The sequence below is a fragment of the Haliaeetus albicilla genome, chromosome 15 (assembly GCF_947461875.1).
Source record: "Haliaeetus albicilla chromosome 15, bHalAlb1.1, whole genome shotgun sequence".
NCBI lineage: Eukaryota > Metazoa > Chordata > Aves > Accipitriformes > Accipitridae > Haliaeetus > Haliaeetus albicilla.
In genome coordinates this window covers 3,440,924-3,465,605 of record NC_091497.1, presented here as the reverse complement: position 1 = coordinate 3,465,605, position 24,682 = coordinate 3,440,924, and positions in this window count along the sequence as shown.

Here is a 24,682-nt window from a genome sequence, read left to right as displayed (position 1 = left end):
CAGATACTGAATATTGTTTACTTATTTTTTTAAAAAGGATATTTCTGGAGACAAATTGATCAGAAAAATATATTTTGTCCAGAAAAACAAGCGATACAAATATCACAGTTAACCATGGTGCTAATACATGAGTACACACAAGTAAAATTACTGTGATTGCTGGCAGTTGTGTATGTCATACTCTCATTTAAAACATTCTAAGTATTTGTCATTGTAACAATGGAGTGAGGAGTAAGGCAAAAAGAGACTGAACGTACATGATGTTGTGACACGGACAGCATTTTTTTGTCCTTTATGAATTAATACAACATCAAAATGTTCACCACATCTGTATGAAAAACCAGACTGATTGAAGTCATTGAAAAATACCAAAGGAAACTTGTGGAGGGGCACTTTAGATTTATGTTTGTTACTTTGTCAAATCAGTTTTTTCAAGTTTTTGTCTACAGATGGTAGAGTAAATTCATTTGCAATCATAAAAGCCATCAATTACTATCACCTTTACACGATTACTCATCTTTGCTCTTTCTTGCAAATGCCACGATAAGCATTAACACTAAGTTCAACCGTGCTGTTGTTATTCTTAGGGATGGTACTTCTCAGAAAGCAGTCTCATATACCAGTTTCTGTATAATACAGAATACCAAAGTCTCTAGATGACTGTATTTTATTAAGTGAGCTTCTACCTTTGCACATGCCTTGAAACTCAGTATGAAACTGTATAGTTTTCTTACTGTCCTTTAAAACCTATGCCCGTATATTATGAAACTCACAATGGAAAATGCTAATGATACCTGAAGCAGTCTATAATGAAATCTTAATTGTCTGTCATTAGTATACCTGTGTTAATGATAGACACAGTGGGAAAGCTGGAAGAAAAGCCTGTGGTTTTGTGTGGGTTTTTTTTCCTCATGATGAGACACTATCATGGTCTATCAGTGATGTTCAATGGAGAAACCGGTGAATATTGAAGAGCAATAAGCTCTCTAGGTTTTGATGTATCAAGGAGTTTATTTGAAAGGATATAAATCTTTTGCACATTAAGTAATTAAGGATGAAATAACATAATAAAATAAAACGACATCACAGTTAAAACCTGCAGGATTATTTTTAACTGCTGACATTTTTCTGTGAGCATAGAATAGGCTTGACTTGAATGGTTATGTCCTATGCATTGAATGCATGTTTAGGTGATTTGATGGGCTAGGGCTGATATCAGAACAGTAAATTTTCCAGGTACTATTGGAGGCAATTCAAAAAGTAAAGCTCCTAGTCTTTCCTTATTTTAAAAAGCAAACTTCCTGAGGGATGCGTTGTGAAGATGATATGTCTCGAATACACACAGCACTGGGAAAAGCTTACTGCATCCCTAGGAGAATGGAAATTTTATAACTATGATCTTCACATGAGGTATTGAAAGAGAACATATCCTGCCCTTAGACTATGGGGTTTTGAGGTGATAATTGTAAAGGTACAATGATATTCTAGGAGATGAAGGTAAGAAAAGATTAATATTCTCGTCTGCCATGTTCATTTGCAGCAATGGACTAGACTGGGACTATGGAACAATGCTGCTGTGAAGAGTCCTTTTTTTAACAAAAAAAATCCTGTGACCTCTGTTTTTCTGCAGAGAATGTGTTACTACAGGTGTTCATTGGAATACTTACAGAAAAGATTTTGATTAGTAAACAAAATTCCCCCTTCTGCTGCTTATGCCCAGCTGCAGTTCTGCTACAGAATTTGCCAGAGTTGTGCCTGTCTCTGCTGAAAGAGAGAGAGAAAGGAGACTGGCGAAGAATGTATCTTTCTTTTGATTTTGTTGTCCCTTTGGTAATACACAGGGAAAAGAGGTTAATGTTTAATCATTATCACTAGCACACAGGCACACACATTTGGTTGTTTGGTACGCTTAATGACTTTCATTTAAGAATGTGACTAAAGGAATGACTCCAAAACATACAAAAGAAGATGTGACAATTTAGGCTGCTAATATTGTGCGGACTGAACATAATGGTATGGTTTCAGGCTGTTGTGTTAAATACATATTCCTACAGAATGGCTGATCAAAAGTAGTTCATGGTTTTAAGAGTAGGTAAAGAATGGTTACTGATTAGTCTCAGACAGCTGTGCCTGTTGTGCCATTTTAGCTTGATTTTACAGATTATTACTGAACTAGCAATTCTTTTTAATCTGACCTAGTTACAGCATGATAAAATGAATGCCCCAGGCCATCCGCAAAGTGAGATGATTTATGATTCTAAAGTAATCCATAGGATAAATTGGTGTGCAGGTATTGCTTATGTTTGCACACTAGAATAACTGTATTCAAAATCACATTTAACCTATCTGTTTAGCACAAACAGAAATGCCACCTACTTGTTTTTTCTTTTTAATTCTTCATTGCCCTGGGGGAAAGCAAAGCAAACAGCAATTTACCATAATTTAGTTGGAGATCACTTACTCTTCCTTTCACAAAAGAGTTTTCCTATTATTCACCTGTTTTTAAATATACCTAGCAAATGAATGTTTCCATGTGTTTAAAAATGCTGAAAACTGTTATCACTGCTAACAGTTGTCCTGGGTTGCAGAGCTAGGGATTTTAGAGCTTAGTGTGTGCTATCAGATTGTAGGATGTGTTTTTTTCCTGCTGGTCCTAGAATCACTTTCTATTTGGTTGTTCCTCCTTTCATGACCTACGAAGCTAGTTTGAGCAAGTCTTTGAGGAAAATTAATTGCATGGATCCTGTCCTGGTTTCAGCTGGGATAGAGTTAATTTTCTTCCTAGTAGCTGGTACAGTGCTGTATTTTGGGTTCAGTATGAGCAGAATGTTGATAACACACTGATGTTTTCAGGTGTTGCCAAGTAATGTTTAGACTAAGTCAAGGATTTTTCATCTTCCCATGCCCAGCCAGCAAGAAAGCTGGAGGGGCACAAGAAGTTGGAAGGGGACACAGCCAGGGCACCGGACCCAAACTGGCCAACAGGGTATTCCATACCATGTGACATCATGCCCAGTATATAAACTGGGGGGGAGCTGGCCTGGGGGGGGATCACTGCTCAGGAACTGACTGGGCACCAGTCAGTGAGTGGTGAACAATTGCATTGTGCATCACTTGTTTTGTATATTGCAATTCTTTTATTTTTATTGTAAGTTTATTATTATTATTAATATCATTATTATTTTCTTCCTTTCTGTCCTGTTAAATTGTTCTTATCTCAATCCATAAGTTTTACTTTTTTTTCCTGATTCTCTCCCCCATCGCCCTGGGTGGGGGGGAAGTGAGTGTGCCCCTATGTGGTGCTTAGTTGCTGGCTGGGGTTAAACCATGGAAATCCCTAAAAAACCCTTTCATGTCTTTATGTTTGTTACTGGGTTGGGGGTTTTTTTGCCTCTATTGCCAGAATCTGTCAAAGAAAAGTCTTGCACAGTAAAAAGAAGATTAAAGACAGCCCAGCACTGTAATTTTAACAAAATGCCAATGCATTTTAAAGATAGCACATATATCAAAAATTTATAATTAAAATATAGAGAAATAGTAAATATAATTTGGAATGTAAAAATTCAAATACTCATAATTCTTATTCTTAAAAAAAAATTAACTATTGCTGTTGCAAACCCTCATGCATTGTTTTCCTACTTTTTGAAGTTGAATTCTTATTAAAAGTGATCCGTTCAAGTAAAAAAAAAGAAGGAAGAAGAGTAGATTTTCATTACTACGTACCTTAATCCTATGAAAAATAAATAACATCCACAGAGACAGATTCTTTTCTGCACTCTGGCTATAGCATACACAGTCAAGTAGTCAACTCAAGTTGCAACTCCACTTTTATTTTCAATGGGACAAAACCCACAATAATTCAGAGAGGCTAAGGTAATGAAAAATCCATGTGAAAAGAATGTGAGTATTTTATGTTTAATCTCTGGTTTTATGTTCCATGAATAATTAATTTACACAGATATTTTGCTTGCTATTTTAGTAGACACAAAACAAGGTAATTATAAGAGCTTGGTACACCAATAGAGATATAAATTTAAAAAAATAAAAAAATAGATTAGCTACTTCCTTAACAAACTAGATACCAATCAAAAAATTATGAGATCTCAATAGAATTTATAAGACGATAAAGGTCAACTTTGGACAGTAATGTGTACATGTGCAATATTAATTTACATACATTTTAAGAAATAAGACATTCACTTGTAACATTCTAATTGTCTAAAATTATAATTATCGTTCTTGAAACACCCCCAGTGAGAGAAATTATATGGGTTTAATACTAAAATATTTTAAGATATATACAAATTAGCATTTAGGAATACTTCTTAACATCTAGGTGTGTTTTCCTACTGAACAGTCTGAACAATCCTGTATTATTGACTGTTTTCTCCTAAGAAATGGTATGAGCAAGAATATTGCTGCCATGTATATTCCTGCTGGTGGAATAAAGCTCCAAATTTGATTCAAATGCACTGTCCATTTTATTGCATACTTTGACTGCTTCAGTACTAACATGGGAGAAAGTATGTGAATTCCATAACAGATGGGTGCACTTCCCAATATCATATCCCTCTTTATAGGTCTAAATGGAGTTATTACTAATTGAAATGACAACTAGCCATGAACGGTGATGTCAATTTTCCCTTTTGGAAGCTGTTAACAGTATAACACTTATACCCTTAACTGTTACTGTTCTTACAAAGGTCCAGTTGTCTTTGAGTCTAGTCGACTACTTGATTTTTAAAACCATGATGTGACAACATGTTCTGCAGATACATTGAGAGTTACCATCTTTTGACATTTTTGAATTCACAGTTCTCTGTTAATTTGTCATTAAACTTCCAAAGTGTTTACAGACAGGAAAATGGAATCTACTGTTCTGCTTTCTGTATATAGTTTGTTGTTATTATGAGTAAATTGTCAGGAAACCCAATGACAGGTGCTTAGAACAAAAAAACAGTCCCTGCTTGAAGCAGTTTATAATCCCACTGTAACTGATAAAAACTATTTTATCCGACTTAGAGCTTCTCCAACTCCAAAACCACCCTCAGACTTTTCTGTGTTTCTTAATGTGTGATTTTTTCCCCCCATTTTCTCCTCATTCTTTTCACTCTTCTCTGAATACCCTGAAATTTTGTAATACTATTTCTGAAGAGAGGTGATCAGGGCTAAATAACTAGTATTGTGGAAGGAGGCACATCACTGACTTGTATAATCACATCACTGTATCCCATTCTGAATGAACATTTACAGGTTTGGTCCCTTCTTGGAGCTGCATTGAGGGTGCTCCAAAAAATGCCTGTCGGAGGGAAGGTACATGCAATGAATTGGCACAGTCTTTGGGTGCTACCCTGGCACCACTTTTCTAACCAATGCACTCAATTTTTTCGGTCAATGTGGCTGAACCTAGAGCTCTACCAACTCTTTGGGGCAACAGTGCAGCTGGACTCAGCCCTTCACACCCAGCACCCACGTAATCCCAGCAGAAATCACTGTGCAAGGTGGGCTAAAGGAAGCCCGTAAAGGACAGCAAACAAAAGCAGATACTAACTAATGACTGTCAAAAGCCACTCAAAAGTATGGTTCATTTCAGCAGAGCTGGAAAGGGAAAGGCTGGTTTATTTTCGTGACTTTTCCATCAGCAGTATTTTTTGCATGATTAAATGTAATAATATTTTCTAAAAGTGCCATACGGCAAGTATTGCTTGTGTATACACAGTCAGGACTATAAATAAGTTTCTGATTCTTATAGTCTCATAATATTTATAGCATGTATAAAATCCCACTGCTCTTACACATAGAAAAAAAAAAAGAATTACTATTTCTTCTTATATGCAAATTTTTTTTAATGTATTTTGTTCTATCCCTCCAAACTGAGAATCTTTCTGAACCAAGGGGAAAAAAAAATTTAGTCAGATTGTGTTTTTTTCAAGTTTCCCTATTTCAAGTTTTTGTATAGGTTTATTCCATTTTATTTTTAATAAGAATGCATGAGACATAGTCCAACTCTTTGTAGTCCATATGAGACAAGTTTTGCTTTCAAAGCAAGCTGATGAAGCTTTTAATGCACAAAATTTACTTCCATTATCACCCTACTGCTTTTCACAATGTTGTGTCTTCTCACTGAAATGCCTGTACCCACCAGCACACCTGATACCACGATAGCTATAAATACAGTTCTCTCAATTGCTTATCTTGCATAACATCTCAAATTAACCCATTTGCATTCTGAAGCACCGTCCCTCTGTGCAGTAGGAATAGTTACTTTCCATCCATCACACTTCTCTCTGAGCTAGTTAAGTGGTTTTACCCTGTTTGCATTTGAAGTTCCTCTTGTCTAGTCCTGGAATGATGCAGGCTGAGCAAACTGAGACTGTTGCCATCATATGAACCCAATAAGCCTGTGACCAGGAGAGCTGAGAAATGTTACTCCTGCAGGATGTCAGCAATGTCTAATCACCTTTCCAGAAGCAAGTTCAAACAGTTGCTTTGAAAGAAAGCTTAATCTAATGTTTGACTCAAAAAGAATCAACACACATAATGATCTCATAGCAGATCATTATTCGGTGTTCATGTACAATTTTTTAAAGTTGCATGTTATTTGAATCTTATGTTCTCAGGTAATGGAGACTAATGCATTTTGATGCTGTTTAATGTGTTCTGATGTTGTGAAATCCAAAGTATGACCAAATTATAACATTGCTTTGATATGATAATTATTTGCGGTGGGTTGACCCTGGCTGGACACCAGGTGCCCACCAAAGCCTCTCTATCACTCCCCTCCTCAACTGGACAGGGGAGAGAAAATATAACGAAAAGCTTGTGGGTCGAGATAAGGACAGGGAGAGATCACTCACCATCTACTGTCACAGGCAAAACAGACTTGACTCAGGGGATTTAATTTAATTTATTGCCAAGCAAATCAGTGTAGGGTAATGAGAAATAACACCAAATCTTAAAACACAGTTCCTCCATCTTCCTTCTTCCCAGGCTTAACTTTACTCCTGAATTCTCTACCTCTTCCCCCCCATGACGCAGGGGGACAGGGAATGGAGGTTGGGGTCAGTTCATCACACGTTATCTCTGCTGCTCCTTCCGCCTCACACTCCTCCCCTGCTCCAGCGTGGGGTCCCTCCCATGGGAGACAGTCCTCCATGAACTTCTCCAACGCGGGTCCTTCCCAGGGGCTGCAGTTCTTCACAAACTGCTCCAGCGTGGGTCCCTTCCATGGGCTGCAGTCCTTCAGGCACAGACTGCTCCCGCGTGGATCCCCCACGGGGTCACAAGTCCTGCCAGAAAACCTGCTCCAGCCTGGGCTCCTCTCTCCACAGATCTCCACAGAGCCTGCTCCAGCGCGGTCTTCCCACGGGGTCCCAGCCTCCTTCGGACATCCCCCTGCTCCGGTGTGGGGTCCTCCCTGGGCTGCAGGTGGAGATCCGCTCCCCCGTGCACCTCCCTGGACTGCAGGGGGACAGCCTGCCTCACCATGGTCTTCCCCACGGGCTGCAGGGGAATCTCTGCTCCGGCGCCTGGAGCATCTCCTCCCCCTCCTTCTGCACTGACCGGGGGGTCTGCAGGGCTGGTTCTCTTACATGTTCTCACTCCTCTCTCTCAGCTGCTGTTGCAGAGCAGTTTTTACCCTTTCTTAAATACATTATGACAGATGGACTACCACTGTCGCTGATGGGCTCAGCCTTGACTGGCAGCGGGTCCATCTTGGAGCCGGCTGGTATTGGCTTTGTCAGACACGGGGGAAGCTTCTAGGAGCTTCTCACAGAAGCCACCCCTGTAACTCCCCCACCCACTACCAAAACCTTGCCACACAAACCCTATACCTTATTAGACACAAACATTATTTATTATATTGATTATTTAAATCATGGTATAAACAATTAAGCTAAGTGACAGAAGATGGATATAAAGTGAAGTGAAAAGCTTTGTAAAATAATAATAAGATGCGAAAAATCTAGACTTTTACTTTTTAAGGGAAGGAGAAAGAGATGGGGGAAAATAAGAAAAGGACAAAAAATTCAGCTGTCCAAAAGTTACTAAAAGGGGAAAGAGTTATTTCTGGTTTTAGAAAAGTATTTCTGATTTCTTATGTTTGGACAAAGGTTGATTTCACATGCAGATGTTATACTTTCCTATTGCAATAGAAGCAATTTACAAATCAATTCCTGGGAAAAGGTTTTGAGGAATTTGCATGATTTGAGCACATGAAGACATTTTATATGTAAATCCTTCACCTTCATGGCTACAGAGCACAAAGGCAGGTTTTTCCCTAAGTTTAAGAGCTTTTTCTGTTTATTTGTTTTTAAACAGAAATCACATGGAATATTCATTGAGAGCTGAGAACAGAAATTCAGACTAAACAGCTTGGGAATGATTTCTATACTGTGGAAAAAGCATTCACTTTATGGGTTAGGGTGAGGAAAGAATCGGAAAGGGATCATGGGCATTGCAGATGTAGGTTTTATACATCAGACCTATCTGTCACTAGGTTGATCTTCGGTTTTCACTAGATTTTTATAGACTTCTTAAAACATTTATGTTTCCAGATAGAATAAAGTTGATGTCAGAGAAATTGGTCTTGTTGCATGTAATCATGAAAGGCAGGGGGGAAATGTTGGGTTTTGTATAACAAGGAAGAGAAACCCTAAATTTAATATTCAAAAAATGAGGAAAAAAATTATTTCACATTTATGCACAGTGGCAAAAAAAAACACAAAGCAGACAGAGTTTTATACCTTTCTTAGGCTACCTACAGCCTCCTATGGCAGTCTAATGCATCTCTTAAAAATGTGTGGGAAGGATCAAAGTATACTGAGTTTAATTATGTGAGTAGCAGAAGAGATGGGCATTAGCAAAGTTGGTAGCTGCAGCAAACTCAGAGAATCAGACAACATATGGGGAAAGACAAAAAAAACTGAAGTTTTTTTCTTGTCTTTATTGATAATGATAGTTTTGTATGTATTTATCTTCCTGAAATTAAGTGAAAGAAAGAATGATCAAATTGCTAGTTTGTGGTAGGACTTTTGCTTTGTTCTCTGGCTAATGTTGCATAAAAGCTCAAAAAAAGTCAGGTTTTTAGTCAGTAGTTGTAGAATATCTTCAGTGAACTCTGTCAGAATAGTTGACTTACTGACCAGAAAAGGCTAAAGTTTTTCTAAGCAGGAACTGCAATTGAAATGCCTTTGGGTCAGCTTGAATATATAAGGCCAGAAAAAAATGACATTCGTTGCCCAGATAAAAACTGGAGACATAGCTTTGCTCAAGTTAAGAGATATTCTTTGTGTTGTGACACAGGAGTGGTAGGACATGTCAGTAACATGGGTTCAATGAACATGGTGCAAGTACCCTGTTAAATGTTTCCTTAAGAAGAAGGAGATTTTAATTGCTTTTACTTACAATTTTCTGATTTAAATGTTCCCTAAGAAGCAAAGTTGAAGCCTAATCCCATAAACCAGCATCTTTTTGTAAAACTTTCTGGAGATGATGTAAAAGGGCTAATACCTGGCAGTAGATTTCCTATGCCCATCCATATGATGTGAGACAGACAGAAGTTTGCCTTTCAACCAATTCCCTTGTTTCCCTACATACCCTAGGAAGTCTGCAAAGAAAATCTATTCAGAAGCTTAGTGTCAAGCTTTTGAGCAGATGTTCTTTCTGCCTATACACCTCTCAGCAGATATCTCTGGCTTTTTCTCTCCAGTCATCAGCTAAAAGAAAGATATGTGATATCTGTACTCCTTTTCCTGCCAGCTATTAAACTTAAGCCCCATCCTACTCCTTTTCTCCAGGGGAGATGAGCAAAGACTTAGAAGAGGAGCCAAAGGCAATGAATTCCTGGAAGGAGACTGAAGTGTCAATACCAAATCAGGGCGGGGGGAAAAAAGGAATGGGAAAAGAAGAACCTAAGGGTAAATGTATAGAGAAAGAGATAGTGAAGATGGACAGGACTGAAGAGGTAAAGAAGAAAGATTATTTTCAATTCCGGAGAGTATAGGAGACAGAGTTTAAGTAAAAAGCAATTAGGAGTTAGTGAAATAAATACATAGAGCATAATTAGGACCTCAAGAGAAACCTGCATTTTGGACAATTACACTGACAATTGCAAAAAGCTACCAGTACGGTAGTTGAATGTAATTACATTTTAATTGTGTGAAGTGTTTGTGTGTTTACAGGAAGTATTGTTCCTGATCCCGAATCCTTTCAGCCATGAATCCCATCTTTGCAAAAGGAAGTTTGCTTTCTCAAATACAGCTGCACCACCTAATTGTTGGGGGTTAGGCTCTGGCAGTGAAACAGTTTCTTATTTGTTGGAAAGGGCAAGAATCGGGCACCTGACTCTGGAATCAGAACAGCTGGTACGAAGGGAAACTGAGTGGCAAAGGGAATTTGTGCATGAGTTTGGGTATCAATCTCATGGACGCAGGCAGGCACCCCTTTAAAAGTGGGGTGCAGAGCTAACTAAATGAACTCTATCCAGAAATACGGCGCACTTTGAGAAGGAGATGCTGGCGAAGGATGATTCAAGGAATGCAGCACTGGTGGAGGGCTGCTTAGAAAATGCTAGTAACAAGGGTATCCGAAAACGTCTTTTCCCCATAGATTTGAGGATCCGTTTAGGTGCCATTTCAGACTCTTGAGCTGGAGAACTGCTGTAAAGATAGACATCTATGAGCAACATAGTAGACTGGGGGGGGGGGGGGGGGGGGGGGCGGGGAGCTGGAGGGATGTGGGTGGTGTGGGAAGTATACTTTTATAATGACATGGTAATTACCAAAAAAGTGGGAGGCCAATGTTCAGTTCTCTTAAGCCTGAGGAGATTCAAACTCACATCTGCAGCAGCTTTAGATAATTCCTTAATCACTAGACTGGAGAATAATTAAATGACATGTGCATTTTACATTATGTAGTGAAAGACGGAGGCAGCTTACCACCGTCTATCTCAGTGCTCAGCCCCCAAAAGTAACACGTTCAGGATTTTTCTTGCTTGTGTTCTCTCTGACCACGAAACTCTTCTCCTTTGTATGAAGAAAAAGAATATCTGATAGCAATGGATTTAAAGTTATCGTTCTCTTACTGATGTATAAGTTACTCAAACAAGTGTAGAAAAGCGTCTTGACACTTTCATGATTTTAATTGAATCCCACTGAAGTCGGGGGATTAATCATGCACTAGACTGAGGTTTAACAAATAATACTTATCTCTACAGTTTCCAACCAATGGAAGGGAGACTCTACCTTCAGTTGCAAGTGGATTAAGATTAAACACTTTCAGAAATTCAATACTGATTCCTTTTGTGGCAAGCTAATGAGCTCAGCCCTCACAAAGTGGTCTCAGAACATTATTTTTAAGTTAGGAACTCAGCAGTGTCTGAGCATTATATGGACAGCTGTTGTTAAGGGGTCACAAAGCCCTGTCAAAACAGCAGTCTTCATCCTCTCTTTTTGAAACCGCAAATTGAACAGAATTCGCTCCTAAAAAGTCCACAAGCAAGGCTCTCACAGACTGTGTCATTTAAATATCAGTATATTTGGGGATAGAGTCATGAAATCATTTTCTTGTTTGTCTTTACCCTTCAAAGTGCTCCGCTCTATTACTGGCAAAGTGGCTTGCTCTGTGATGAGCTATACTTCCCCAATATTACTATTCAAATTACAGGATTTAATTCAATAGGAAGGCACTGGAAAATTTCTACCATTACTAGCTTTGCCTTTCTTGTATGGTGTTGATGTGGTAAACGTATCCCATCAGAGGCTGACAAAATATGATATACTTGAGAGGAAATTAAAATACCACAGTTAGCATTAGAAATTATTTACCAATTAAATATGAGAAAGATTTAGTTATTCCAAAACACGAATGAAATAGCATGGAGGTGATTTCTAAAAGTGTTTAAGAAGATCTAAGCAGACAGCCCCCATTAAACACCTCTCTAGAAATTGGACTTAATTCCCAGAAGACTTTCTTAAAATTCTTTTTTACTCTCTCAGTGTCCTCTTCTGGCATGCCAAGTCTTTACCCTTAGCCTGTTTCTCCCCTGTTGCTTGCCACTTAGTCTCATACTATTTTTCCTTCCCAATTCTCCCTTTTAGAGTTTTCTTTCGTTGCTCTAGTTCTCATTTCATTCTCACCATCTGCCTACTGCATGTTTTTCTGTTCCTACAGTCTAAGTAGCCTTTTGCTTTTTGAGAATTTCTACACGGTTCTTCTCTTCTTTCCAAGAAGTCTTTTTTCTTCTTGTATTTTTTTCTGTTTCCATTGCTGCCTCACCCTTACCCTCAGCCTTTAATTTCTTCCATTTCTGTCTTTGTTGAGGCCCAAGTTGTAAATTTTCTTAACACCTTGGAGGCTATAACCTTCCTGGAAATCACCTAAAAGACCATTTAGATCTCTAAGTTTATGAGTATATATCTGAAATCCCAGTTAATTTGAAGCATACTGGCATAAGACTGATGGTTACAGCATGGGAAAGGCAAGAGCAAAATATATTGAAATTCTATGTAAAATGCAGGTCCTCCTGTGAGATTTTTATATGCAGCCTGCACCTTTTCGGACTGCAAAATTAACCTTCACCACAGCTTGTCTTCCAGTGACAAAACACTGGGTGAAAGAGCTACTGATCCGTCTTTTAAATGAACCTTTCAGAAGATTCTACTGTTATATTTTTATTCATTTTTAAATGTACACAGAAAGATTTATGAGATTAAATTTCTGAGTGCACCATCATAAAGTTGTATACATTCTATTAGGACCCTAAGCTATCTCTCAATAAACTGGCATAATGCAAGAACTAGGGTGGATAATAGGAAGCAATACAGTGTGTTAGGACAAGCTGTGCTCTTCCTCAGAGTAACTCAGAGGTGTGGAGGTAATTAAGAAATTTCAGTGCCAGCCAGAGGCTACTACACTGCTTTTGTTGGCATTACTGGGGAGTCAAAAAACAGTTCTTCATTCTGAATGGTAGATAAGTTAGTAATTTCTCAGAAGATGATTTCCTCATTATCTGCCAAGCTTTATTTGGGATTTACTTATACCTTTCCAACTGAATAATGTAATAAGTAACTTCAATATAAGTTTTTTCAACGTAACAGAGCAAGATATTTTAAGGAGAGGTACCTTTAAACCTGACACTGTACAGGGACTCCCCTCAAGCGTGCTCAGTATCCAGCTTCTAGGAATCAAGCCTTTTCTGATTGTCTCATCTTTGCACCCAAAACTGCTGATAGCTTCAAAAATATCTTTGTCTTTTAAGACAGAAGAATGCTATGATCACTAATTTTGTCATCTGCACTTATGGCTCGCAGACACCAAATTATCCATATGCTCAGTTTGACATGTACGCAGGGACACACAACATAGAATTATTCCGGTGACACGAGTCTGAAAAGCGCAAGACCAAACAAATAAAGTAACTCTCTGGAATAAGTCTTTTTTTTGGTAGTAATATAAATAAATTAAATAAATAAGTAGGCATTAAAATTCTCAGAGAGTGCCTGCAATCTGTCAGCTGAGGTGAAAGTCACAAGTCACAAAGATCTTACAACAGCCACTAATAAAATAGAAAAATGTTAGTAATAGTGTTATAACCCATTCTTTCAGTCATTTAGAGGCTGTGAACAAGACCAGATGCATTAATTTGTGGACTTAAGCATGCATTTTGTATTGGGAAGTTACAAAAGCTATCACAATATTAGAAGCAGGAAGATATCTAGTTGAATAATTCCCTTGCTCTGTTAGTGCAGGTCAGAAGGAGATCGATGCTTGCATTTATGACAAAAATTTCTTTAAAGAATATATTTCCACCAAATATATTTCAAGACTGCATTGAAATACAATAGAGCCCATTTATATCAGCAAACAAGAAATAGCATCAGAATTTTCCAAACCAGGAAGGGGTTTAGAGCATGCAGCTGCAGGCACATCAGCTGTTTTCTTCATCATTTGCACAAAAATCCTCTCCTACTTGCACTATCATTTATAAGCAGCCTCTAAATAGTATTTTCCTATTTTTGCTCAATTATGGGGCCTTTGTATGGCATGAGGTGAATGCTTATGCTTTGTGAATCTGTGGCCAAAGGCATAATCACCTTTAAGACCCATCTTTCTGTTAATCATCCTAATTTCCTTGCAGGAAGAGACTGTATTTCTCAAGCTTGTTTGTTGGTCTATATTATTTGTTTGGTGGTGAATTTTATGGAAATACTTGAGAACTCACTCAGTCAATGAGGATTTTCACTCCTGTGTAAACAAAAAGAATCTTAAAGAAAAAGTCAGCAAAATAAACCAAAAAACACTGGGACTCATAGATTGCCTATGGCAGAAGACTGTTCCTGGACACAGAAAGCATCTTGTTATTTCCAGAGAGAATCCTGAGTCCAGCCATTTTAAGAGCTTGAAGAACTCAGTGAAAAGAGTGGGGAATTGAAACTGAGCTCTCACAAAAGACAGCTGCTATTATTAATGCAAACACTAAAACCATTGAAAGTTGAAAAATGATAGATGGAGTTCTAAGCATTATCTTTATGCAAGGCAGATTTGGCAGACAGTCCATGTTTACTTGAAGGGTGATATATAATTTCATTGCGACTCTGATTCCTTCTAAGAACGAAAATAAAGTACAATCTGAATAATTGCCTGTTAATTGAGCTGTCATATATCTAATGGAAGACATTTGTTTGCTTATTTTTAAGTGCATGCATCTCTGCAAGCATCAGTTTGGGCACATGCTTGCTGTGGAAACCATGGGAAAATACAAGAATGCTTGAAACTGAAATACAGTTCACTTTCTATGAGATCTGTAATACAGGGAGGGCAACCATAGAAGCTGAACCAGCTCTTAACCTGGCAAAAAATATAATGAAGATAACAAAGATGCAGTGTGAGGAAATACAGACAAAACACAGATAAAATACAAATAAAGTACAGGCAAAAATACAGAAAAATAATTTAAGAAATAGGATCTGAAAGAGAGGTCCAAATTGGAAGTAGAGGACAGTGACATGGAAAAAAAAAAGAATATATTGATTCTATTCATAAAAGTACAAAGACTAGAGAAAAATGTGAACAGCTTGATAAGGCTGGAAGCCAAAGAAAAATAATTTTTAAAAATTAGGTAAAAAGAATAGAAAAAAACATGCCTGTCTGCCAAAACATATTTTAGACACAGATACCTAAAATGAATGGTCAAAAATGGTTCAGCTGAATGGCAACTTGACATTACAATCTTTAGGCAACTTTTCATTTAGCTTAAACAGCATCTTAGTTTCATCCTCCTTGAAACACACTACTGATCCAAACACTTAAAGCAGTTGCTGTTGCTTCTTAATACTCCAAGATCCAGCAAACAGTTAGGCAAATGATTTCCTAATGATTTCCTGTCATTATGCAGTTCTGCCTAAAATGCACATTACCTGACAGTATTTCATTATAGTTGCCGTGACCACATTCCTGGTCATGCTCCCAACCTGCCATTCTGTCAAAGCTGGAGTAAGTCTTGCATGACCACTTATGCATACTCTTCCAGATGAAGTATTATGAATATCTTGTCTAACAGCACCAATATTTTCCTGTTGTACTGGAAATATCATTTTGAATACATTTTGTTTTCCATAGCTTCATTCTATCACAGCTTAATATCATCAGATATATTGACGTCTTTGTTTTCCTCAAGGGAAAGTTCCCAGTGGATGGCATATGGCTTACCAGAGACATTTCTGTCAGTATCCAACTGGAGAGTCTCGTAGTTTTTCATGTAAATTTAATTTCCTTTGCATTTCTTCCAAGTTCATTGTATTCTTCTGATATTTTCTATATAAAAAAGATTCCCAGTCTCAATTTATAAGAAAATGTTATCTGTCTCTTCCCTTCCTGTATGCAGCCAGGTGTCTTTTAGGTTCACTCACTAGCCTCTGCCTAAGTCCATCTATTACCCACTTAAAAACTTGCCTAATAATCTGCCAGATTGTATAATTTTAAGGATACCTGAGAGGCATTATGTCTTCGTAAAGCAAGGCACCGAGAAAGCAATTTCCTGTTTCTGACCACGTATCACCCACCTGGGAGACTTTTTTTTTAAAGAGTGTCCTGGTTTCTGCTGGGATAGAGTTAATTTTCTTTCCAGTAGCTGGTACAGTTATGTTTGGGGTTCAGTATGAGAATGTTGATAACACACTGATGTTTTCAGGTGTTGCCAAGTAATGTTTAGACTAAGTCAAGGATTTTTCAGCTTCTGATGCCCAGCCAGCGAGAAGGCTGGAGGGGCACAAGGAGTTGGGAGGGGACACAGCCAGGGCAGCTGATCCAAACTGGCCAACGGGGTATTCCATACCATGTGATGTCATGCCCAGTATATAAACTGGGGGGAGTTGGCCTGAGGGGATCTCTGCTCAGGAACTAACTGGGCACCGGTCAGTGAGTGGTGAACAATTGCATTGTGCATCACTTGTTTCGTATATTCCAACTCTTCTATTATTATTATTGTCATTTTATTATCATTATTCTTATCATTATTATTTTCTTCCTTTCTGTCCTATTAAACTGTACTTATCTCAACCCACGAGTTTCACCTTTTTTTTTTTTTCCCCAATTCTCTCCTGCATCCCCACTGGGTGGGGGGAAGCAAGCAAGTGGCTGCGTGGTGCTTAGTTGCTTGCTGGGGTTAAACCACAACAAAGAGGAAGAGGAGACAGGAATAAATTATTAAAGTTAGTTTTGAAGAAAAAATCTTTCAATATTATTTTTAGAGTACTAACTCTGAGGGGAATCAAAGGTTCAGCATATACTGATGTAAGTGTTTAGATACAAGTGTGACTGGAACCACGCTTGTTAAATGAAAATTTAGGGTAGCGTTTACACCTATTGAAATATAATCAGAGGAAGTGTTACAAGTAAACTTCTGTCTCCTTCAGGTCATGAAAATTTTGTTGCCAAGATCATGACTTCAGAACAAGCATGTATATGAATATAAATGCACAAAACTAATAAGGAAACCATCAGAATTTGGGGGGGTTATTATTTTTAGATGCTTTCTCACTAGAAAAACTATAAATAAGTATATATAAACACAGGGACTATTCAGGAAGAAAAAGAAACTGCTTCAGCACAGGCAGTAATCAAGGCTAGTTTTATCTTTTATTTGACTGACATTCGCAGATTTTAGAACGTATTTTCATCAACACAGGTTTGCCAAGGGCTGCCCAGAGGACTGTGGGTGGGCTGCATTCATGGCTGTTCTTACCCACTCTAATGGAAATGTGATAAAGATGAAAATGAAAACAATGAATGTTCACATTAAAAATATCTTAAAAATTATTAGCAAAACCTCTTTGAAACCTAGTCTTTCCTAAACTACTGTGATAAACCAGAAGTCTATTCCAGACAATGTAGCTGTAGTAGATAGAATGGGAGAAGAACCGTTGGTGATTATGAGGTTCTTAATGTAGGATTTTCAGCTAGAAAGCTGGACTATAGTGTTAAGCAGAGAGGAGTTAAGTACATAGTATTTTTACAGACTATCAGGTGCCTCTCTGAATATTAAATTACTTCTTTTTTTTTTGTTTTTTTTTGTTTGTTTTTAACCATCTCATTTAAATGGCTATATGTCAGGCACCAAACTTTTCTTATTGAGGTTGATATTCACCTGTTCATTCTCTAGTGTAAGCATATGCCATCCTCACACCATGGGTATCACTGAGTGTAAAGATTATTCATGAATTACAAGCTATCTTGGTATTCTTACTTATTCAACATTTGTCACTGCATGTAATATATATTTTCCTGTTTTGTAATGTATCTTCCAGGATTAGTGGCATGCATGTTTTCACAAACAAGATCAAACAATGTGTGGTTTATGTGGAAAGCCGTGTTGCTCTGTGAGGGAAAATAATAATAATATAACCATGTAGTGAACTTCCACATCACAGTGTTCTGAAAGCTTCACTTTGCGTCATTCAGTAAACTTTTAACCTATGCACATAAAGACCTCCATAGTGCCATTTTTTGCTGTGTTCAGATGTAGTGTTTCAGGCATGAACTTACTAGTAGGCTATACAAAGTGGAAGGAGTTTGTTCAAATGAAATTTTTAATGCGAATATGAACTATCAGCTAAAACAGGAATCAGCAGTGTTTAATTCTGTGCCTGTCTGATGTTATATTTATTTTAGAAAAATAAACACACCTTCGTGTTTAAATGTATGGTAAATAATATGATGCTAAGGATACACATTTTTTGACTTTACAGTAGGACACTTTAAACCTGTTTAGTTAACTCCACCTCTAAGTACAGGAAATTAGCAATCAGTCCCCAAGTTTCAATAGAGGGTGATATGGCAAAATAAACTCAAAGCACAGTTTGATATTACAAATTAAAAGTCACAAAGTAGCCAGCTCTGGCTGTCATTTTGCTTTGGTTTATTTTTTTCCTTGCTTGCTTCACCATTTTCTTCACATGGTGAGCCTTTATGACTTTAGCCTTTGCTGAGTTTTAACTGAAAACAAAGAAGAAAGAAGAAAAAAAATCTCTTTTTTAAGGGGTTTGCTTGCACTCCTCCCCAGGAGGCAACACTCCTAGGTTGAGAAATACTTCTCCAAAGAACTGGGAATTGAGTATTCTTAATCCACTAGAGCATACAATGACCAGCTCTCCAAGGAGCTGTCTTGTTTCCATTATAACTTTCTTTTTACTGTGTGAAAATATTTGATTTTGTGTGTGTGTGTGCGCGCGTATGTGCACGCGTGCGCGCGCGCGCGTGTCTGTGTGCCCCTAAAGAACAAAGCAAAGACAATGCAAGTTCAAAGTCAGGCACAGGAGGAGTTTTAGCTATGTGTGTGGTTCATGTAGATAAATCATTCCCTTTCAGATTATTCATTAAACTAGCCAGAATTATGCTCTTTGGGCTGTTGTATTAATGTGAGCTGCAGAATGCAGAAAAAAATAAACTAATTGAAATTTTTCTCCTTTTTTTTTTATTAAAATGATTAATTAGTATGCCATTAATTCAATGGGAAAGTTAAAATAAAAAGACCTAAAATTAAAGCTGAAAAGAATGGCAATCCTTATTTTTTAGTGGTTTTTTATAAATCATTCTTTAATATAGCATTTAAAGGAAACTATACAAAAATAAATTGCATTGTGTTTCCTATTAGTTGTTTTGATTGGTTTGATCTAGCACCCTCATATCATTTTCAGAATGTGGTGTTATTAGTAAAGCTCTGCCACTCAAAACCTGTGGATCAAACAGTTTTTCAAAATTACTTTTAGGTCTGTGAGGGCAGATGGCAAATTCAATTATACCTGTGGCAGAACACACACACAAGACGTAAGACTGAATTTCAGTATACAGTGTCCTTGCAAAGGAGCAGGTAGGATCTATCTTTTTTGCAATCTAATTGTTTAGTCTCCCAAACTTGATGGTACAAGAGCCTTCTCATCTCCCACCGAGGTCAACAGACATGGAAGGTGGATTTCATCGTTCAACATTCCCCCATTGTTCAACATCCATCATCCCATCTTTTGGAAATATATCACACTGTACTAGAAGGAATCCAGGATTCCTGGGGGTGACAAAAAGTAGCAAGCATGAAGGAGTCTGACTCTCTATCATGTCACGAAGGAGCTTATGTGAGTAATGGAAGCTCTGCCTTCCAATTTTTGCTCCTAACAAAGTTTCTGTGTTTTACTCCATAGTAGTTCAACACTGGCTTTGAGAGTCTGGAATCATGCACCTGCCTGTTTCCTCTCCTTGATCCATGAATTTCATTTCTTTCTCCATATTGATACAACTGGTGCTTTGCCTACATCACGGCAGCTTTGCCTAATTTATTCCCCTCTACTACCTATGTGACAACATCAGTTTGATCCCACTCAGCCCAAAGTGATGTTTTGTTAAATATAGCTGGAAACACTCATTTTGAAAAGAATGAATAAGTTAAAAGTCTACACCCAAAGTAATTATTTGGTTTATAGCTGTGATCCAAGTCTCACAGGGCCATCTCACTCAGGACTGCAATCTGCAATTAATCACGGGTAAAGAAATGGGATTTTAAACATGTCTTTGCATTTTGTGCTTTTGCTAAGCTTATGCATCCCCCACACACATTGCTCTTGCTCTTCTGACCAGTATGAGCCAAACTCTCGCCAAGAATTGCACACACCACTTGGACCTTGAATTCCTAGTTAAGCACAAAAATGCCTTAGTTCCCATGGCCTAAGTAAATTGGCCAAATTGCCAAAAGATGGCTTTGGCAGAACAGAAATAGCTCAGATTAAAGTCTGAACCATTAGATTATCCCTTCTCCAGCTAGTTGCTGCATGGAATAAATGTAGAGACTATAAATATTGAATTTAAAATATCAGTATTCTGTATTATGCCAAAAAAATCTTGTTTTGAATGTTAGATGACAAATATTCACCCACGATTATTTTTACTCCATTATATACATATCAGTCTTCAGTAAGAAAAATAACATAACCCCATTAAAAACAAAAAACCAAAAAAAATCAAAGGAACTCAAACATTTTCATTAAGAATCTGAACATGAAACCCAGTTTATTTTGAGGACTTAAGTTCCACTAGTAAGGAATGGACTAAAATTAAATTTTTATTCCTTCCTTTTTGTTATACAATTGTTACAACTGCTGCCTGTGTTCTACCCCTTCAGCCTCACCGTGTTACTTTCCACCTAACCTGACTGTGCTAATAAATTTGGCTGCATAAAAGGGAGAAATGACTAATGTGAAAGCATGTAGCATAGTAGCAGAAGGAGGAGTAGGGTTATGTGAACTTTTATAACTCTTCAGATAATATTCTTTACTTCACTGAACAAGTTTATGTCCCTGATTGTTTCAAATGAAACAGCTGCTGTAGGTTGAATCGCACTTGTAGAAACTAAGCACGGCTCTTCAGGAGACATGAGAGAGGAATTCTGGGAGAAAAGGAAACAGGGCTTTCCCAAGACATGCTTTGGTTTGCCTTAAAGATATGAAGTGTAGCGTAAGTAATTTGGGGAGTTTAAAATGTTTACTACAAAATTTCATCTAATTTTTGACACCTCAGTTAATCGTAAATTGAATTTTTCTCTTAGGACACCCACTGCTTTGAGGCAAGGTCTTCTGGATACAAAGTCAGGTCAAATGTGGACCACAGGAAAGGAAAATATGGCAGTAGGAGAGGCTAGTTTCTGTCAGGGCTCCTAATCAAGAGAAAAAAGCATTACTCTGGAGTAACTTATTTGTTCTATGAGAAGCCAAATGTATAAACAAACTTAGTAGACTCACATTTCTCCCCAAAAGTCCTATTAAATTTCTTGTTGAAGATCATTGTCTTCATAATATGAAAGCCATTAAATGGTTGACATTTAACATGGGTAGTACCTATTTGTATAATGATTGACATTATTATATAAGGAAGAGGAAGAAAAACTTATATTAATGCATTAATGGACATTTGGGTTGCCCGGTGGGAGAATCCTGGCAGAATGGGATGTATGATAATAAAATTCAAACATGAAAGATGACAAATCTGAGGAACAAAGCGAAGGCACTAATACAAAACTGCATACCCTTCTCTTTACTCCCTTATTGTAACTTTCTATTTCAGCACCATTACTGTGAACAGGTCATTAATTCGTTTGGTAGCAAGGCAGAAATTGAATGTTCAGTACAAAGAAATCTACAGCTTCATCAAAACTCTTAAAAATACATGTATGGATATCTGCAAATTAGAATGGTACAAATAAGACATTTATGCCTTGCTTCTCAACTAATGTATACACTGCTACCTTGAGTAATTTTCATTTTAACAAATGATTTTAAATTATATCTGTTCCCACTCCCCTTTCTAAACTGTATTGTTTCAAAGACATGAAGGTAATAAATAGATTAAAATCTTAAAAATATTTCCTTTTAGGTAAAAAAAAAGAAAAAACAACCAAACTGCAGGTATTCTATTCTGCAGCTAATGTCCTTTTCAGACCCTTTGTACATAACACATCGGTAGAGGAAGCTAACAGGGAATCGCCAAGGCATATTTAATTTTCTTAGAGTGTGATAGAAAAACATACCGAGACACTGTCTTAAAAGCAAATAAATGGATGGCTCACCACTGCTTTTGTTTATTATTTTAAGAAGCAGTGCACAACCTTCAGCACAGTCTACCAAGAGAGTGGTAGCAGCTCATATTAATGTCAGCTAAGATGAATCCTTGAAGTTTACAAAACTGTCTGTGAGTTTCAGAAACAAAGAAATAAAGTAAAAATATTGCAAGCCTGCAAGATGCCTTATGCATACATCACCTTTAAGACATCATATTTGAAATAAAATATACAATCACAAAAAGAAAAAACAACCCACAGTATAAAACATGAACTTATTTTCATTAAATATCATAGGTAAAGATTTTCTTAGATGAGATTTTTCTGTAAGGAACCTTTTGATCAGGACAAGCATGTAACAGACTCTGTCAACTGATATTGTGAAATCCTGGAAACTATTAGTATTTCAAATATTAAGAAAATACAGACATGTGGTCAAAGCTTTCACGTTAACACTAATATCTCTGATTATGACAGGAAGTGAAAGGACCTATTGCAGGTATCAACATGAAATTATATACTCTACATAATTCTTCCTGGATTGTTCATGTTTGTTTACATGCCTTATCAACATTTTAAAGGTAATAGCTTGTTTCAGCAAGAATATAAATACTTATTAGATGGAATGGAAACATAAATAGTATTATCCAAAGAAAGCATCACCAGGGTTCCCATTCTTTGATCTCGGTTTCTTAGCTTAAAGCTGTAGGAATTCCCACAGCTGTTGCAAAATTTGAACCCAAGAAGCAATAATAAAATATAAATTATATTCTCCCAACATTTCAGTTATTTACTTATTAAACACTACAAAAAAAAAATGGACTGTGTAGTTTGTTACATTTTTTGCATTGATCTAGCTGTTATGAAAGTTCATTCAGTAAAATGCAAATCTCTCTAAATAAGCTGGATTCTTTTTACAGTGTGTGAAAGAAACAGGCACTTTCAAGGAGCAGTTCACTTCAGGTTTTGGACTTCTGCTTTAACATTAGATGAAGTGTGCCTTGGAAATGTATATTCCTTTCAGCTGTCTGAAAAGGAAGCCTAGGTTGGCCAGATGTCTAAAATGAGGTAAAATGAATCCCACCCAGACTTTCTATTGTTTGAAATTGTTCTATCAGCTAGTGAAAAATATCAGGCTCTGGTTTTTTTAGCACTTTAGAAAGAATGGTATATTTTTAACACTTGATTCAGTTCCATCTTCTTTGCTTCTACTCTTAGTACTGCATGTATTATTTCATACCAGCAACTCGTTAGTATTTCACTTCATTTTATTCCACTTGTTACTGATATTTGATAGGTGACTTTCAGTCAGCCCAAAGGGAGTAGGGGAAGAATTAAGCAGAAAATCATTTACTCCAATGAAGACTCAAAAAGCTTGCATTTGTTTGCCACATTTGATATTCTGTTATCTTGTTGTTAACCTGTTATGGACAGTTGTAGATATGTGCTAGAAAACTACTGGTTGATCCTACAGAAATTAGTTTAGTAGATACCCAATTTAGTACATATCCAGGTGCTTACTGAGCTTAAGTAACAGCTGAACAGCAGTTAAGGCTCAAGTAAAAACTGGGTTTAAGTATGTTTAGTTCTTCCTAAGTTTAAGCACTTTCTTCCTTGATTGTATGTAGGCAAAACAAATTGAACCACAGTACCGTTTTTGGCTGGGTGAAACCAGGACACTGGGATAGAGTTAATTTTCTTCACAGTAGCTGGTATGAGGCTGTGTTTTGGATTTGTGCTGGAAATAGTGCTGATAACCCAGGGATGTTTTAGCTGTTGCTGAGCAGGGCTCACCCAGAGCCAAGGGCTTTTCTGCTTCTCCCCCCACCCCAGCAGCGAGCAGGCTGGGGGGCACAAGGAGCTGGAGGGGACACAGCCGGGACAGCTGACCCCGACTGACCAGAGGGACATCCCACACCATAGGACGTCATGATCAGTAATATAACACTGGGGGAAGAAGGAGGAGGGGGCGATGTTCGGAGTGATGGCGTTTGTCTTCCCAAGTCACCGTTAGGTGTGTTGTGGGGTTAATCCACAACAACTACAAACTGCAGTGTGGTCTGCACCTATTCTTTTGCTCCATAACTCAGACAGAATCATGAGCTGGGATCCTCAGTAGCACATTATAAAACCACCCTTGCCTGAGCTCACACGATCTCCTGCTGGAGTTCGGGTCTTTTTCTTACCTTATTCTTGTGTCCTTCTAAACATAAACCCTTGGAACTATCCAGCTACTCTTGGAATCAATCAACAGTGACCTATAAAAAAAGCATCTGTTTTATGTTATATTCGTCTGTTAATTTACATGATAATACCATGTCGTGGTTTAACCCCTGCTGGTAACTGAGCACCACCCAGTGGGATGGGGGAGAGAATGAGGAAAAAAAAGTAAAACTCATGGGCTGAGATAAGAACAGTTTAATAGAGAAGTAAGGAAGAAACTAATAATGATAATAATAACAATAATAAAATTACAATAAAAATAATAAAAGGATTGGAATGTACAAAACAAGTGATGCACAATGCAATTGCTCACCACTTGCTGATGGATGCCCAGTCAGTTCCTGAGCAGTGATCCCCCCT